Raw genomic sequence first — 18,146 nt, 5'->3', positions numbered from 1 at the left:
TGTGCATAACTAAGTAAATAAACATGTGATATCAGAGGTGGCTCAATGAGAATGAAAGAAATATATATATATATATATATATATATATATATATATATATATATTAAGAGAACGTAGAGTTGGAATGACTCCCCTGCTAGTTCTCTCAGCATTTTCCTGAGAACTTCCTTGTCTTAAACCCTAGGTGATGTTTATCACAACTATAGAAGGGCCATCGTGGTCTGCTGGGAGTCCATTTTCTGCACTGATTAAACTATAACTTGATCGGGGCACCTCGGTGGCTCAGTTGGTTAGGCGTCCAACTCTTGGTTTTGGCTCAAGTTATGATCTCAGGGTTGTGATATGAAGCCAGTGATGGGCTCTGCACTGGGCATGAAGTCTGCTTGTCCCTCATTCTTCTCCTCTGCTCCTCCTCCTCTTGTGCTCACTACTTCTCTCTCTCTCTCTAAAATCACTCACTCACTCACTCACTCACTCACTCACTCACTCACTAACTCTTTAAACAAACTATAATACTGTCATCAACACAGCCTGGTGCTTGAGAGCCCAGATTCTGGAGCCAGACTGCCTGGATTCAAGGTCCATTTTTTTATACCACCAGCTCTGTGACCTTAGGTAAGTCACTGAATAGCTGTGTTCCAATTTCCTTACTATGTAAAATGAGCATAGGGATAGTACTTTGTAGCACTGCTATGAGGATTAAATAAGTAAATATTTGACAAGCACCAGAGAAGTGCCTGGCACATAATCTGCTTTGTTTTTATATTTAATGAATGACTAGATCATCATCTCTGAATGTCCCATACCAGACACATACTAAGTGGATAAATAAGATAATTAACAATCAATTGTTGAATGAATGTAAATGACCTTGGAAAATGTGCATAGGAGAAAAATATGAGGAAATGATTTAAAAAGAGCTGATTGGGGATCCCTGGGTGGCGCAGTGGTTTGGCACCTGCCTTTGGCCCAGGACGCAATCCTGGAGACCCGGGATCGAATCCCACGTCGGGCTCCCGGTGCATGGAGCCTGCTTCTCCCTTTGCCTGTGTCTCTGCCTCTCTCTCTCTCTCTCTGTGTGTGTGTTACTATCATAAATAAATAAAAATTAAAAAAAAATAAAAAGAGCTGATTGGATAGTTAGGATATTTTCAATTGTTCTCCTCTGTTATAAAAGCTTTTCTTGTTTTGATGCCATAAATATAAAGCCCAAATCTTAGGGTATGGTATACAAAAAGAAGTCAAGCATAGGATCTGTGGCAGTAACGTAAATCTCCACACCTGAGGGGCTTACAAATAGCAAAGCGTATTTCTTTCCCTAGAAAAGTATGATGAAAAAGTAGTTCCCATCCATTTGATCACTAAGAAATTCAGAATATGTTTATCTTGTGATGTTACCATCTTGTGTCACCATGATGGGAAAAAAGAATGAAGGGAATGAATTCTTAATTGCCATGGCCCAGATAGGACATGTCATTTCTGCTCACAATCCGTTCCTCAAACTAGACCAATGTCCCAGATGCAGTTGATGCAGGAGGAGCCTGGGGAAGGTAGGGACTCACATGGAGATCAAGTGAGTAGCTGTCTCTACCACATGACAGATGAGGCCCTAAATACTCTGATCACAACTGTTTCTACTTCGTTTTTCAAATGAAATGAGGATTTGAGGTCTCATAAAACTGAGGAATAATCACTAGATGTGTACAACAGACATTCATCACAAGGAAATCTGGTTGTGTCAAGAAGAGTGCTCTGTAGACTCCCATTTGGCTGTGTGGGGAGGCAAAGAAATGCAGGATGGGGCTTCTGCTCTCAGTAGGCTTGCAGCATAGTTTCGGAGAAAGGAGAGTCAAGAGGGTCAGGCAGCGTAGAATCAATTGCAACTAACTGCTAGAGATAAGGTAGGATTTTTTAGGTTTTAGTTTTGTTTTAAGGATTTTATTTATTTATTTATTTATTTATTTATTTATTTATTTGATAGAGAGGGTGAGAGAGATTGGAAGGGAGAGAGAGAGAGAGCGTGCACAAGTAGGGGGGAGCAGAGGGAAAGGGAGAAGCAGGCTCCCCCTGAGCAGGGAGCCCTATATGGGGCTTGATCCCAGGATCCTGAGATCATAACTTGAGCTGAAGGCAGACACTTAACGACTGAGCCACCCAGGTGCCCCAAGGTAGTCTGCTTTTATATAAAGAGTTTGGGATTTGGCATCACGCAGTCCTGAGCCCCAAAGTTTACTACTTGTAATATCTCAAGGAAGCCACTTAACTTCTAATAGTAGATATACACAGACATACCACTATGTACATGTACACACACACACACACACACACACACACACACTAGCTCAATAAGTAGTTGCTGTTATTTATTTATTACTTGTCTGTTTCTGTAACAAAACATCTTTCATGTGAAATATATTTATTTTCTTCAGGTAAAAGATAAAATAGGATATTGCACCCATTATTCTTTGTTAAGCCTCTATTGAACAACAGACCTGAAGCAAAGGTAAATGTGTCACTCATCTTGTCGAAAGAATTTCTATCAGGTCAAGTTCTAAACCTAAGCTTGGAAGTCTGGTCCTGCTATATTTCAGGGGGGATAATATGATCACAAGACCTACGTCCAGCAAGAGGGCAGTAGCAGTAGATTAGGGCATCCTTGCCATGGCAAGCAGCCCAAAAGTTTATGCCTCAGCCCAGCTGTCCACTTGCATCCCTCTCAGAGCCATGCACCTGGAATAAAGGTGTGGTAGGGCATACAAAGTGTTGAAGTCACCATTGCCCTTCCCATTTCAGTAAATACTTCCCTGCTTTCTAGCCTCTGCGTTCTGGAATATGGGGGCACTTCTTTTTCCAAAGTCCAAATTATAGTTTACTGAATTATCTCAAAACTTATGAAATGGGGGAGGGAGTGGTTATTATCTGCTTGGTTCTGTAGATGGTTCTGATTTTCAGTGTCAATTTAGAATAGCAGATGTCCCATCTCTTTTCTTGTGTCCTGTCCATTGCAGATCAGAGACGCTGGGAACTTATGGAGGGTGTTGACAGATGTCTCATATATATCCTGATCCATGATAAAGGAGTCTGGCTAAACGGAGCCCCACTCATTGGCATCACACTATTGATCACCACCAAACACCAGTAGATCCTTTTTATTCTGCAAACATTATCTACTATTATGAATAAGAATATCATCTTACCATCTCTCCCAGAGCACAGAAGCAAATACAAAGGAAGAATCCTGTAATTTTAACTGCATCAAGCTGTCCTGAGCTCTGTTCATCAGAGAATTCAATTCTGCTGAATAATTCTCCATAGGCACGAATGATAAAAGAGGGGATTATTACCCATCTGTTTGCCCTCTCGGCTTTTGTCCAGCCCTTATTGTCTTCTCAAGCTGGATCCATCTGATTAATTTAGTGACGCAGGAAGGCATCACCAAATATGAGCACATTCCCAGGCCCTGGGAGCCTCTTGCCACACTGAGGCAGAGTGACACAGGGTATTCTGCCTTGGAGCATTTCAGCAAACTGGGGCTGGAATAAGATATTTAAGATCAAGGCCATGACATCTGTGGCTGGGAAAGGGCCAACAGAGATCATTTTTATCTTCTGCTGCACACATGCAATCTATTCATCACAGGCATCAAGATCTTGACTGAGCAGCCAGAAAAAGCACAAGAGCTCTCATCTCCTCTGTTTATATTATTTTGCCTTGTTTTTCCTTACAAGCTAATATAAGATTTTTTCAAGTCTGTGCAAGACTTTGCCAGGGCCCTTGTTTCCAGGAGACAAATTTGAATGGGATTTGGGCAGAAAAGAAGGGAGACTCTGAACCATTAGAGTTCCTGATTTCCAGGTTGTAGAATTCAGGGGTCATTCTTTTAGGGAAATGGACGTGATTGTCAAATGTTCCAACCTAAACAGAAAATAAAATAATTTGTTTACATGCAAACACTTCCACTTAAACTTCATGTGAAAAGCCCATCCATTTCTTTCTCTAATCTATTCTCTTCGAGGCCAGAATTCTAGATTATAAAAGTTTACATTAGAATCAAAACATTTTCATTGGTGAAAATTGTCTTTTACTTATTTTGTGACTTTTCTGGACCCTATTATAGAGTAGAAATTGTAGCTGTACTTACATGCTTCCAACTCACACTCTTAGATCCAGTAGGATGTATAAGAGAACCACTATGTTATTAGAGATTCTGAGTTCAATTCCAGGCTTTCAAACTAACCACCATGTCTGCTTCCCTTCCCTGGGCTTCCTTTTCCTTGCCTGAGAAATGATATAGTTAGACAACATTGTTTCTGAAGTCCCTTACTGTTCTGAAAGTTTCTTTTCCTGGAGGGTATTTGCTTCTAGTGGCATTTACACTATGTATTAACAATTTCTCTGTATTGATTTTGTGGCTACTCTATTAAATAGAAACATGCTTATCTTTGTCTTCATGAGTGTAATAGAGGCTAAAGTGGAGAAGGTGACATGACCTTCACCCTTTAAAGGCACATTATCCTGAGCAACTTCTGAGCTCTGCTTCTAATCTACTTTTGATTATGTCTCTTCTTTCACTAAAGACACAGCAATAAGAACTTCAGAAAGAAGATGCCTATTATGTTTTCACACTCCCCCACTTTCATTTAAAATGTGCTGCTATCATGCACTTATTTTATAATTCACCATTAATCTCTGTGACACTGCGTGATCAGGATTTCAGAACATTTCTGAAAGGTGCATTGTCTCATACTGCTTTTGTACAGTGAATTGCATTTTGCTGCTATCCACTTTCAAGATTGCTGAAGCACACTCATAATGGGTTATCATGATCCCAGGTAAAAGCAACCCAGCAACACCGAATTACATACTCAGGCTTCTCTACCAGGATCTTACTTTACTTTTAGATGCAAAGAACTGGCCTCGCCCTGCACTTTTTCAGGATCTACGAGAATAGTATAATGAACTATTAAGATCAAGCCTCAGAATTCAGCTCTTCTGAAGTCCTGGGTAGTGATACTACCTTTGTATTTACATTTTGTAAGGACAAAAGGGAGAGGAGTAGTAATTGACATTTATTATGTCCCTTCTATCATATATTCCAAATGCTACATTAGGTGCATCTAACTCACCCTTGCTCACCCAAGCCCCTCCAGCAAACTGAAGCAGGGAGTATTATGGCCATGCTACTGACGAGAGACTAAAGTTTGGAGATGTTTTGCAAATTACTGAATATTGCACAAGAAGGAAATACAGAACCTTGACTTGAACCCAGGTCTATTTGTTTAGCAAAACCCATATGGTGGGTTTGTGATTTCTTCATCCTTTTTAAATTTTTAAAATGTCCATTCTGCATACATAATATATTTCTTACATTTGGGTTTTTTTTTCATTTTTTTTCATTTATTCTTATTTCTTTATTGTAGTAGCATGATTTCATTTTCTACCATGCAATTATCCACCAATATAGTATGCAATCTTCCATCTTTTGGAGTTTGCTGTTCCCTTGTCTGCCATCTTATAAGGACCACGTTTCTGCAAATATTTTTAGATCTGGCACAGGGTCTTTGTGAAACCAACCATAATGGAGCCTGTAATTCATGTGTCTGAAAGTCCTTCCCTGATATAGACAGGTCTACTTGTCCTGCCTCTTTCATCAAACAGGGGGATAGAAGGGAGGAAGAACAGAGGCAAGTCTGTAAAAGAGCTGCTGGTAGAGAATAACCGTTGGAGTCTTGTGAACATGTTGAATCAGCTTAAGAACTTAATTTTTTTAAGTCAATAATAAAGAAGGTGAGAGTTTAGGTTTTTTTTTTCCTATCGTGGACACAGTTGTCTATATGAATAAAAATTGAAAACAGAGATTGTGAAAAACTGCCAAATGACCTAAAAACTATGGAAATTTCTTGCAAACACTAGACAGCGGAAAGTCAACACCAAAGGCAGTCTACAGGCTGCACGCAGGTGGAAAATACTGAAGGTCACACATAATGTCATTTTACCAGATGTGCACATCAGCGTAAATATATGTTCTCAGCAATCCTTAAGGTAGGGTGCTGGTGGATAGAAATGTAGACAGCATCTAAGGACACATCTTTGGCTTGTGCCATCAAATACTGAGATTCAATGTTCTTTTCACTCTTATTAAGTTAACAGACACTATAGTTCTAAGACAGAGAATCCTGGGAATAAAGTACCTTCTGAAAATTAATAGTTTTTAAAATTTTTGACAAGATCCATGTTTCTGGGAGCAAGGAATCCTTTGCAGGGTTGTGTGGGGTTTTTTTTTGTTTTTGTTTTTGTTTTTGTTTTTGTTTTGTCATTTATGGTCTATAGCTGGAGCACTTTTCCAGGATCCTATAGCCTCTCCTGTTGCTAAGCCACACCTCAGATATAACAGTGATCTATTATCTGGAGTTATTATGAAGATTCAGTATTTTGAAGCCATTCTTGAGAATTTGATGAATTTCATTTTCTGTTTAGGAGATTCTAGTTGCATATCTAGAATTAGATAGAATAGAGTTATTGTTCATATTCAAGTGATTACCCAAAGGAAATACTCCCTTCTTGCTGTTTCTCTAGGAGAAAATAATGAATTCACACACACACACACACACACACACACACACACACACACAGATATAAAGGAAAACTGCCAGATATGTTTAAATCCAAATTCCTGTTGGTACTTTGATACTGGCATTTGCTGTTCTTTGTGCTAAGAACAGGAAGTCCCAATCTTTAAAACATTTTGAAGGTAGTTTTATCAAATGACAAATTATCTCACAGCAAAGAGCCTATCTCCCATATAAGAATCAAAAACCTGCTTGAAAAGTCGATAAATAACATCTAATCTTTTGTTTCATTTCACAAGCAGTTCAGAGAGAAAGATGCTCTGTCTCAGTATTTCTGAAGCCTGGCTACACATTTGAATCCCTTGGGTCTGTTTGTAACCTAGCAGATTCGACCCGCCCTAAAGATTTGGTTCAGTTTCTCTGGATGGAGCTTGGGCTTTTTATTTCTAAAAACTGCTCAGGTGAGTACAATAGGCAGCTAGGCTTGAGCACTGCTTTGGGGGGACACTCATCAATGGAATGCAGGACAGACATGGATGCTGGAAACATGCAGTAGCAGCTGGATGTCGGGGAGAGAGAGAGGCAAAGGAAGGCAGATACTAGTTAGATTTGAGCTCACCAGCAATTACTGGAAATAATTATTACTTAATCTTCTTACTCCATGGCAGTTACATGGCATAATGGAAAGATCTTGCCCCTGGCATTGAGCAAGTGCCTAGGTTTCTGATGTCAGGACCATCCTGTTAATTCAGATTCAAAGACTCAGAGGCAAGCTTAGTAGAATTGCTGCTTTAGTGATGCTATTTCCAATAATATGCACAGAACCATGAGTATGAGGTCAACCTCACGTTGGCTAGAGCTGGGGGAACCAGAGGTAAAAAAATTACAAAATTTTATATGAACTTTTTTTCATATACAACGGAATGTTACTGTGTTATGAAAAAGAATGTGATCTTGCCATTTATGACAACATCGATGAAACTAAAGGGTATTATGCCAAGTGAAATAAGTCAGACAGAAAAAGACAAATACTGCATAAATACTTATATGTGGACTTTTAAGAAAACTAAAACAAAAGAGAGAAACATACAAAACAAAACATAACATTTCAGAAAACAGAACAGACTGCTGGTTGCCAGAGGGAATAAGGGTGGAGGGATGGGAAAAATAGGTAAGGAAGGCTAGGAAATAAAAGTTTCCAGTTCTAAAACAAATAAGTCATAGGCATGTAATGTACAAGATAAGGGTTATAGTCAGTAATATTGCACATACTTTATATGGTGTCAGATGGTTACTAGACCCATTGTGGTGATCAGCTTGTAATGTATGAAAATAAAGAATCACTATCTTGAAACCAATGAAATATTGCATGTCAAACAAAATTCAGTAGAAATACATATTTTTTATTCCTATCTCTTCCATCCTCCAGCTTATGGCATCCATCACCACCACTCCCCATTCACCGCTGCTGGCTCCCTCTTGGTGGGTACCTCTATTTCTGGTCCATCTTCAGATTCATATGTATATTTTTAAATATCTGTAGCCATCACTTTCTTATCCTCCTTCTACCTTCCCTTCCAGACTATTTATTTCTTCTGCATTCCCTTCCCTTCTGCATTTATTTTTTTTAAAGTTTTTATTTATTTATTCATGAGAGAGGCAGAGATATAGGCAGAGGGAGAAGCAGGCTCCCTGTGGGGAGCCTGTTGTGGGACTCGATCCCAGGATCCCTGGATCATGACCTGAGCCAAGGCAGACACTCAACCACTGAACCACCCAGGTGCCCCAATGGCTACATTTCTTGTCCTGCCTTGGATCTGTAATGCTGCCCTCCTTCCCAAGGATTCTTCAAGCCCAGTTCTGTCTGCTTCAAACCAGTTTCTACATTTTCTGATGTCTTTTACTATTAAGTCACAGGACCATTTCTCCAGTGTTCCAGTGTTTTCTCCTTTTCAAGGCCTCTGGCTCAGTTGCTAAATTTTCTCATGTAATTCTGAGCAAATAACCCAGGGAAAACTGGTGCTCCTGTCTCCAACTGGGAAGACTGGGTACCTGGAGAATTAGGGACTCCCAAACAAAACATGTCTGTAAGGATACAGCCTGACACTGACTCATGCAAAACATTAATAAATTAGAGGAAAATAATACCTACTTAAAAGTTGTCATAGAGAGTACAGTGAAATTATACATCCCCAGTAGCTGGCATACATTGGCACATCCCAACTTTTGGCATCTGCCTCCCCTGTATTCCCCAAGGGCAAGGAACTGTGATATGGATCTCATCCAGATTGTTAGTAGTATTTAGTATCTCAGGTTTGGAACATATGGGATATATTCATATGGTTCCAAAGAAAGAAGGGTAAGAGGCTTTTCTCATTTTCTCTAAATTACTCAGAAATTTTTAATAATTTTTTTGTATATTTTTTATTGGAGTTCGATTTTCTAACATATAGTGTAACACCCAGGGCTCATCCTGTTAAGTGCCCCACTCAGTGCCCATCTCCCAGTCACCCCATCCCCCTGCTCACCTCCCCTTCCACTACTCCTTGTCCATTTCCCAGACTTAGGAATGTCTTATGTTCTGTCTCCCTCTCTGATATTTCCCACTCATTTTCTCTTCTTTCCTCTATAGTTTTTTATCTCTATTCATATTCATTATTTTTGACAAACTATTGGGGTTCATGAATATAAAAATAAAAATACACACAGGTGGATGGTAAGGCTCCATTTATGCTGATGGTTTCTGGATTGCACTGAAGACTTTAATACTTGTTCCACAAAGTTCTGAGTATCCCCACCCCACTTAATTTTTTTAGAGTAGTTTTAGGTTCATAACAAAATTGAGCAGAGAGCACAGAGAGTTCCTATTTATCCTCTTCCCCACACATGCATAACCTTCCCCACTATCAGTATCCCACACCACAGTAATCCTTTTTTTTTTTTTACAATTGATGAACCTACATTGACATATTATTATCATACAAAATCCACAGTTTATATTTAGATTCATGGTCATTGGTCATGTACATTCTATGGATTTTGACACATGTGTAATGGGATGTGTTCACCAATGCAATATCATGCAGAATAGCTTCATTGCCCTAAAAACTTCTATGCTCCACATATTCATTCCTCTCTCCCTAGAACTCCTGGCAACCACTGAACTTTTCACTGTCTCCATGGTTTTGCCTTTTCCAGAATGTCATAGAGTTGGAATCATACAGTATGTAGCCTTTTCAGAGTAGCTTCTTTTGCTTATTATTATGCATTTAAGATTCCTCCATGTGTTTTCATGGCTTGAGAGCTAATTTCTTTTTAATGCTGAATGATATTCCATTGTCTTGTTATCCATTCACCTGCTGAAGGACATCTTGGTTGCTTCCAAATTTTAGATATTATGAATAAAGCAGCTATAAACACCTATGTGCAGATTTTTGTTTGGACATAAGTTTTTAACTCATTTGGGTAAATCCCAATGAACACAGTTGCTGGATCATAAAAGCTCTATATTTTGTTGCTTCAAAATTCATTGTCACTGACATTTACTACATGGTAGACTAAATCCACTTTAGAATGGTAAGAGAACTTTTAATCAGACTCAATGCTCAATGCAAAGTGGGATCCTGCACCCCAGCAGTTGGCTCTTTTGATGAATACAAATGTTGCAATTTCAGACACTTTTATTGTATTGAATAGCATGTGTCATGCTATGGAGGGTTCCCAGTAAAGAAATTCATTGTTCTATTTCTCGTGTGTCATGATTTTCAAAGTGTTATACCCCAACTTATATGCTATATCAATGCTATGCCTCCTTAAACCCCACTTTAGGTATGAGTGATTAAGCATATCTGCTGAATTGGTATGGCTGGTCCACCAGAAAGGTATTTAAAGAGAGAAACGAGAATAAAAGTTCCTGTGTGGGGGCAGACTGACCCGACCCTAGGTAGATGGGCTTTTTATAATATAGATTTGATTATAAGAGGGGAAGTGATTCTGAGTGCAGCATGATTGTAGTCTCCTAGGTGCATCTTGCAACCTAGCTCCCCCTGGATGCATATTTAGAGCAACAGAGAGCAGAGATGGTACATGAAAGCTTAAATGCTGTTGTTTTGTCCTGTTTTTGTTTTTTTGTTGTTGTTGTTGTTTTTGTTTTTGTTTTTTTTTAAATTGCAGACGGAACAAGAGCAATCTTATTTCAGGAACTTTAGGCCAGAGTGTAACCAAAGGGAAAAAAGGCATTCCCCCTTCCATGTAGCCACAGATAGCCCTGCAGATTTAGTGAAACAAACCCCTGGTGGGTGGTGAAGAACATGTAAATCCATGAGTCCCAGCATTACAACCCACTGGATTTGTAGCAGGAACAACAAGGATGTCGTAGTTACCAGGTAGAACAGCCGGGGAGCTCAGCCGAGCAGACTTGTATGAAAGCACATGTGTATCAACACTTGGGAATTCTTAGCTATTAACAGGGAGACTGAGGCAGGGCAAGACCCCAGGCATGGGGAGGAGAAAGATGGAAGGGGCCTGGGTCCCTGGCTGGCCTCATGAAGCCACCCCACAGTACTGGCCTCCTCCAACTCTCCTTATGCCATTCAGTGAGAAGTAGTCATCTAACCAGCCAGTGTTAAAATGGGTCTCTGCTAATGGATCTTGTATTCTGATATCTCTCTTTCTCAGTGACACCCCCCGCCCCCTGCAGATTATGCTCATCCTACCTCCTGGCCTCCTCTGTAGATCTTCCTCTGCAAAACATACACCCCACTTATTTCCTAAACACCCTCTTGTCTGGGGATATAGATGTGATTTGGTAAATTCACTCAGGTCTCTATTAGGACTTTCCTTAGGATACTGAAATTTTCTTAGATGGTTAATATTGTTTACATTTTAACAAAGGTTTTTCTTATGTTAGAAAAATAAGTGACCAAAGGTTTGAGGTGTCAGCCATGGTGACAGACCTTATGGAGGTGACATTTTCATGCACTAAGATCTATAGGTGTCCCTCCATAATACTTTGATTGCCACCCGCCCCCTCCCATGTGTATGGCTGACCTGGAGAGAAGAAATCCGCAGTAATACCCCACATGGGCCCTTTATAGCAATGTCAGCATATTTCCTACAGTATGACTAAACTGAGTTGCTTCCACTCTGGAAACTAAATACTTCCAAGATATAAGTTGAATAATATTAAAATAATAAAGAAAGTAAAAGGCATTCACATGGACTCAAGGACGTTCAAGTAAATACAGTTGTGAATGCAAAGTCATTTAATTCAAAACCAAACATGCCTGGAGATTGCATCTCTGCTTCAGCTTGTACCTGGTGAGCCCTTGATTTGCACAATATAAGATTCCTTGAATAGCGTCTCTTACATAGTAGGTGACTAACGAATATTATTTAATGAATGATGGATGACTCTGCTATGTGAGCAATATTGGTAAGTAAGTAAATCTCCATTTGTGAAACTTCTTATGCATTTCTAATCCCTAAGAAACTGGGTGTATAAAAGTGGTATAGAAAACATGCCAGCTAGAAAAATAAATGTGAAAGGGAAGTCAAGGGGAAAAGGTGGCAGAAGCATCCAGAAAATTATATAAAGACAAAATTGATTAATTCTCTTCTGTCACTTGGCACCATATTACTGGAATAAAGTTTTCTTCATTCAGCAGCAGTTCATTTGAACCCCCTGAGCCCAGTCTGAGCCATCAGAAGGTGGGAAAGTGTCACATATGGGCATGGAGAGAATTTATTTCCTTCACGAACGGGCAAACACAGACACAATTGCTGGGAACAGCTAGCGGTGGCTCAGGACCGCAGTAGGAAGGATTCCTAAAGAAACACAGGTGACCATGACAGGCTTCAGGTGGGTGGGATGTAATTTTACTCCATGCAGTGGGCGTGAACAGGAAGAAGGCACCAGCTTTAACTTGTAAGGCTCACTGCAGCTAAATCAGGCCTGTTCAGTTCAAAGGAATGCGTTAATTTTCTATTCACTGAATTCTGCATGCCTCATGAATTGTTTATGATTTATTTTTATTTGCTCAATCTCTTCTGAGCTATATCATCGCAAACTCTCTCCTACTGATCAATAGACAGTCCTGACCGATGAGCTTCCATTCATTTCAGTCTTTTCAGGAAAAGCACACCTGTAACCTGCTCAGTGGGTGCTCACCCCTGTTGAGGGTGGGGGTGGGGGGGGGTTCCTCCTCTCATAAAAATGTCCTTGCAGGACACCATCCTCATTGCTTAGCACAACGGCGGCGTACTCTCCAGTTGAATCTTTGAAGGAGATCAGTATTATGCTGGTAAATGTTTGACAACAATAACAACAACGCCCAGGTGAAGGTGGGACCCTGGTTTGCAGTATTTGTTCATTTCTGTGGCATGAACACATCCACCACAACCTGTGTCATGTTACCAGTATAACCTGTTTCATGTTACCAGTATGAAGCCACTGAACCCAGAGTTGGAGAGAGACATGCACAGCTGACTCTCAGGAGCTGGTATGAGCCAATTTCAGCACACCATTACATTTGATGTTAATCATTTTCTGGGTCCTTCTGGAAACCTACTCTCATGTGGCCTCTGAGGTCAGACAGCTAAATTTCTCTTAAGACTGTAGACCTAGGAAGGACTCCTGGTGGGTTTTCTTACCTACAGACCCCCAGAGAATTCATCTATGTTTGGAAAACCTTCCAGCAAGAGGCCTCTCTCGTGCTGCTATTGAAAAATTAGCACCGTAGGCTGTCAGACCCACCTTGCAGCATCCTTAATATCTCCTTCTTCTTTGCAGTGTCCCATCTCTGCCACTCCACTGCCACCTTCCTGTCTGCCAGTCCCACAAATATTTGCCAGGAACTCTGAGTTGTGAGCTACATGGCATTCTTGTTATTCACCTTATAAAGTGAAAAGAAGGAATCAGAGAGCTCCTTTCTCCCTCCTGCCTCTTCTGGGCTGCTGTTACAGTGATATTAATTTTTTTTAATATATAGAGAGTGCACAAGCATGGCGTGGGGGGCAGGGGCAGAGAGAGGGAGACTCTTAAGCAGGGCTGGATCTCATGACCCTGAGATCATGACCTGAGCTGAAATCAAGAGTTGGATGCTTAGCTGACTGAGCCACCCAGGCACCCCTACAGTAGTATTTCTAAAGCTAACTTACTTTTTTGTAGTACATCTTTTTTTTTAATGTCATTTCTCTATCCTTGTTGCTGTCATCTGCTGATTTCCAGGAAAGGCAACAAACTTTCCTGATGAGTTAAGTACCAGGTGGACAAGATTTTTCCCGCCTCTTCCCTTGTAATTATTCTCATGAGTTTCAACAACCACTTGCTTTTATTTATATGCACACTCTGGCTTCTCATTCTCATGTATTAGTTATTCTAGTCAAAATGAATCATTTGATTTTTTTTATCATAGTCACGCTTTATTCTCTCCCAGCTCCATAGCTGTGGCAGTTATCTTTCATTTGGCCCCTATCCCAATCCATTTTCTACCTTGAGCTGTGCTCCAGGGAGCTGTTGCTGGAGAAGTCACCTAACTACCTTGCTCCCTTGCTTCATGTTGGGCATCACATCAGGAGATGGAGAGTGGGAGGGAATGGGTTCGGGAGTTTTTCTTCCTGTTGTCTTCCTGCTTGAACATCATGGCTCTTGCAGTGATTATGCCTCTCCCAGACTACAGTTCTGTGAGGTGGTCCTTCCTCCATGGCTCCAGTCTTCAGCAACTCCTAAAACTTTCCTCCTCCTCCTCCACCTTCTTCTTCTTCCTTCTTCTTCTCCTCCTTCCTCTTCCTCTTCTTTCTCCTCTCTCTTCCTCTTCTTCCTCTTCCTCCTCTTCCACTTCACCCCCTCCTCCTCTTTTTTCTTCTTCTTTTAAGTATAGTTCACATGCAATGTCACATTAGTTTCAGTATACAACTTAGTGATTTGTTAAGTTTATACATTATGCTATTTGATCACAAGCATAGCTACCATCTGTCTTGTAACATTGCCATTATAATATTATGGACAGTATTCCTTATGTTGTGCTTTTTATTCCCCTGACTTATTCATTCCAAAACCAGAAGCCTGTAAGGTGTAATCTCTCATGTGTTATGTGTTATGTGTCATGTGTCCCCAGGCCCTCAACATCTTTGTCCATCCCTTAAGCCTACTAGGTCGTATATAAATAGTCCCTGGAATCAGTCACTAAAAGCCTTTCCAGAACTTCATGGGACTGTGCCTTAAAGTCCCCACTATTATAGAACCACGGCTAATATCAATTTTTCCATCTGCCAAATCTCCATGACAGCATTCTCTCCATTGGAAAATGTTATTCACCTTTAAGATCCAAATGCTACTTGCTATATAAAATAATATTCTCATGTATTTCCCAGTAGAAAGCAAAATCCCTTTCAGAGTTCTCAAGGTTTTTATCTACAAATCTCTTAAGAGATATACATAATTAACCAAGAAAACAAAACAAATACTTATCATATCTCTGTCACATTTAAAGATGGAATGTAGGTTTACCTCCTAAAGTACCAGTTCAATGTTTTTCAGTAAGTACCATTTGTTAAATGCATGAACAAGTTATTTCTCTACCTCTTATATTTCACCTAGTTGATCTTAACTTTTAATAAATAATCTTGTGAGGGTTAACTTTATGCTGTGTTTTCTATTCTTCCTCTCAAACACACACACACACACACACACACACACACACACACACACACACAGTATGTGCCCCTTGTAGAGTTCCACCAATCACTTCTATAAGATTGAGTCCTAAACTTATGTTTTTGTGTGTGTGTCAGATTTCCATTTCTAACTGCCAATTTATCATCACTGGATATAGGCATCACTACTTTACCCTCCCATATCCTATGCTGATATAATGATCTGTTTAAAAATACCTCCTTGGCCTGATTTCCACACTTCTGAAAATCACCTATATCTTTCTATAACACAAAATAAGACACTTGAAATCATCCTGAAATGCAGTTTCTCCTACTTCTCGATCCTACCTCTGCAAATTCCCTTGAATTACAAAAATGTTTTCTCAGTTTTCCAATTGCCTTAATTCATTCCCCATTTATTTGTACAAAAATCATTACTACATACTAAAAAGTCTTCAAATTCCCCATGTTTTCCCCATTACAATATACAGAGCTGTGCTATTGGAGAGCAAGTTCATTACCTTTATTTTATAGACAGAGCAATGGGGCCAAGAGGGGGCAAATAACTCACTTTACCTCACACATCTGAGTGGTGTGAAAAAGCTGGAATAAAAGCCTGTCTCATGATACCTACCATGGCATTTCCCCACTATCTTGAGATTCAATCTTTATCTTCCTGCTAGATTCATGCTAATGAGGATCAGTGATCTATTCACATGATTTGAGAATACGTAATGGTCCCTTGAAGATGATCAGAATCGTATTTGCTTCTCTTTCCATTCCCATGATCCTAGTTAACTCACCTATTTAGGATAGTCCAGGCTGTTGAGCCCACATATCCACTTACTCATTTTTTTTAAAAGATTGATTGGTTGGTTGATTGATTGATTGATTGATTGATTTTAGATAGTGAGAGAAAGTATAGAGCAGGGGTTGGGGCAGAGGAAGAGAGAGAGAGAATCTCAAGCAAACTCCCCACTGAGCATGGAGCCAAATGTGGGGTTTGATCTCACAACCCATGAGATGGTGATGTGAGCTGAAACCAAGAATTAGATGTTTAACTGACTGAGCCCCCAGATGTCCCATCTACTTATTCATTTTAATATATTAGTCTTCACTCTAGTTGCTTGAGATGCATATCCATAAATACAGTTGGATATAACTCTGAGTCTGAGTAATAGTGATACCATGAAGTTGTGGTACAGAACTTCCCTCCTCCAATAAACAAAAGTAAAAATAGAACAACCCTGCCAAGAATTTTCCAGCATTAGAAAGAAATACAGAATAATTATAAACTTCAAAAAGTTATGACTGGTGAAAGGACAGAAAATTCTGGTCTATTGGCCAGGCTGACAGGATTCCCAAGCTTGCTTCAACCCCAGAAAGCAGCACGGAAGATATGAGAAACTGCAGAAATCCTGAAACTTCTGCATATTCTCTTACTTGAAAAGGAGTGGGCTAAAGAGATGGGTAGATATCCCTGGGAAAATCAAGATAAAATATTGTGAAAATGCTCTACAAACCACATCTGGACCTTAGCAGAAGCAGAAAGGGCTCCTGATTCTCTTGCTCCAGCATGTAGTGCTAAGTCAGGGGAGTGAGCCAAAGACCTCAAGAGTTGAATGCATGCCAAGCTGGGTGGAATGGAGTATAATAGAGGACATCTGCTGAGACATCAGCAATAAGAGTGAACTCAGGACCTCAGCTCGGACTGCAGCTGGCCTCAGCTGTGCTTGCCCCTTCTCCATATCCTGCTCTTGGTGCCCGCTAACTCAGAAGAGAAGTCAGATGATTCCAGACAAGGTAGGGATGATATTCAGGAAAAAAATCACACAAACTATTTCAGAGAAAAACTAAAATCTGAACAAAGGTGGAGGAAGAAAATAAATGATTTTAGAGCCATGAAACCATTACAGGAAAACAAAAAACAAAAATCAATCAAAATATGTAAGTGGAGGAAGGCATTGAGTTTAAAAGATAGCACAGATGATTCAATGGAAAGAATATATAATTTATGAAATAAAAGAAATAAAAGCAGATTCTCTGCTGGTACTTTAATCTCTTGAATAATCCAATGAGAACTGGATTTAGTAACCCAAGGAAAACACAATAATATAATAAAAGAGAGGAGAAGAATGGAGATATAAAGAAAAAAAACTAAGATAAAACAAAATCAGTACAGATAAATTAGAAGCAGCAAAAAGCAAAAAATTATCATGTAAATCAGGCTTTATACTGAATAAAATTAAAGAGACAACAAGTTTAAAATACATCCTTAGGAAGGCAATAGATATGGAAACTCTAGTCCATCCACCATAAGGGTGATTGATATTGCTCAAGTAGACTCTGGCAAATAGGACAGAAAATAATCAGAAATATCACATAGGAAAATTCACCTAAAGTAAATAAATGATAGAGCATTCCATATACTAAGAAAAATCAATACAAAGCTGGTGATATAAAAACACATTTAGTTAAGTTACTGAATAAAGTTTCCTTTAAGTTTTTGGGAAGAAAAAGCAAGAAACATACATGTGGAAGAAATTTGTCTCAGAATAAAAACTCAAGTTTCCAAAACAAGGTAACAAAATCTCCGTTGGACCAAGTTAACATGTTATTTATATATAAAAACAAACAAACAAAAAGCATTTCCATATATGAAATAATAGGTTTGAGGAAACTTAGGAGCAATGAAATTTTATCAAAGTTGAAGTTTCTTTACTGAAGAAAATGCAACCGGAGAAGAAGTGACTTAAAATAAAAAACACAGAAACTAAGAAGCCATGATAACAGGACAGGAGTTCAAATCTTAATTCACTTAAATATAACTATAAGATAAAACAGCTGGGTAAATGTTATTATACCAGATATAAGCCATTAAAAATTAAGTATTATAGAGGCAATAAACTCAGAAGAAAGGAG

At 39.4% G+C, this 18,146-nt stretch overlaps 1 long non-coding RNA gene across 1 annotated transcript in view; it reads left to right on the top strand.

The window, feature by feature from the left end:
* Positions 1 to 321: 321 nt before the first annotated feature.
* The window catches only part of LOC144306567 (uncharacterized), a 72,711-nt gene continuing 54,886 nt past the window's right edge, over positions 322 to 18,146 (top strand). The window contains exon 1 of the long non-coding RNA XR_013373642.1: positions 322 to 615. This is a non-coding gene — a long non-coding RNA (uncharacterized LOC144306567). The remainder of the gene's footprint in view (positions 616 to 18,146) is intronic.

Source organism: Canis aureus, chromosome 37 (assembly GCF_053574225.1).
Source record: "Canis aureus isolate CA01 chromosome 37, VMU_Caureus_v.1.0, whole genome shotgun sequence".
NCBI classification, from domain to species: Eukaryota; Metazoa; Chordata; class Mammalia; order Carnivora; family Canidae; genus Canis; species Canis aureus.
This window is presented reverse-complemented; position numbering and strand designations above follow the sequence as displayed.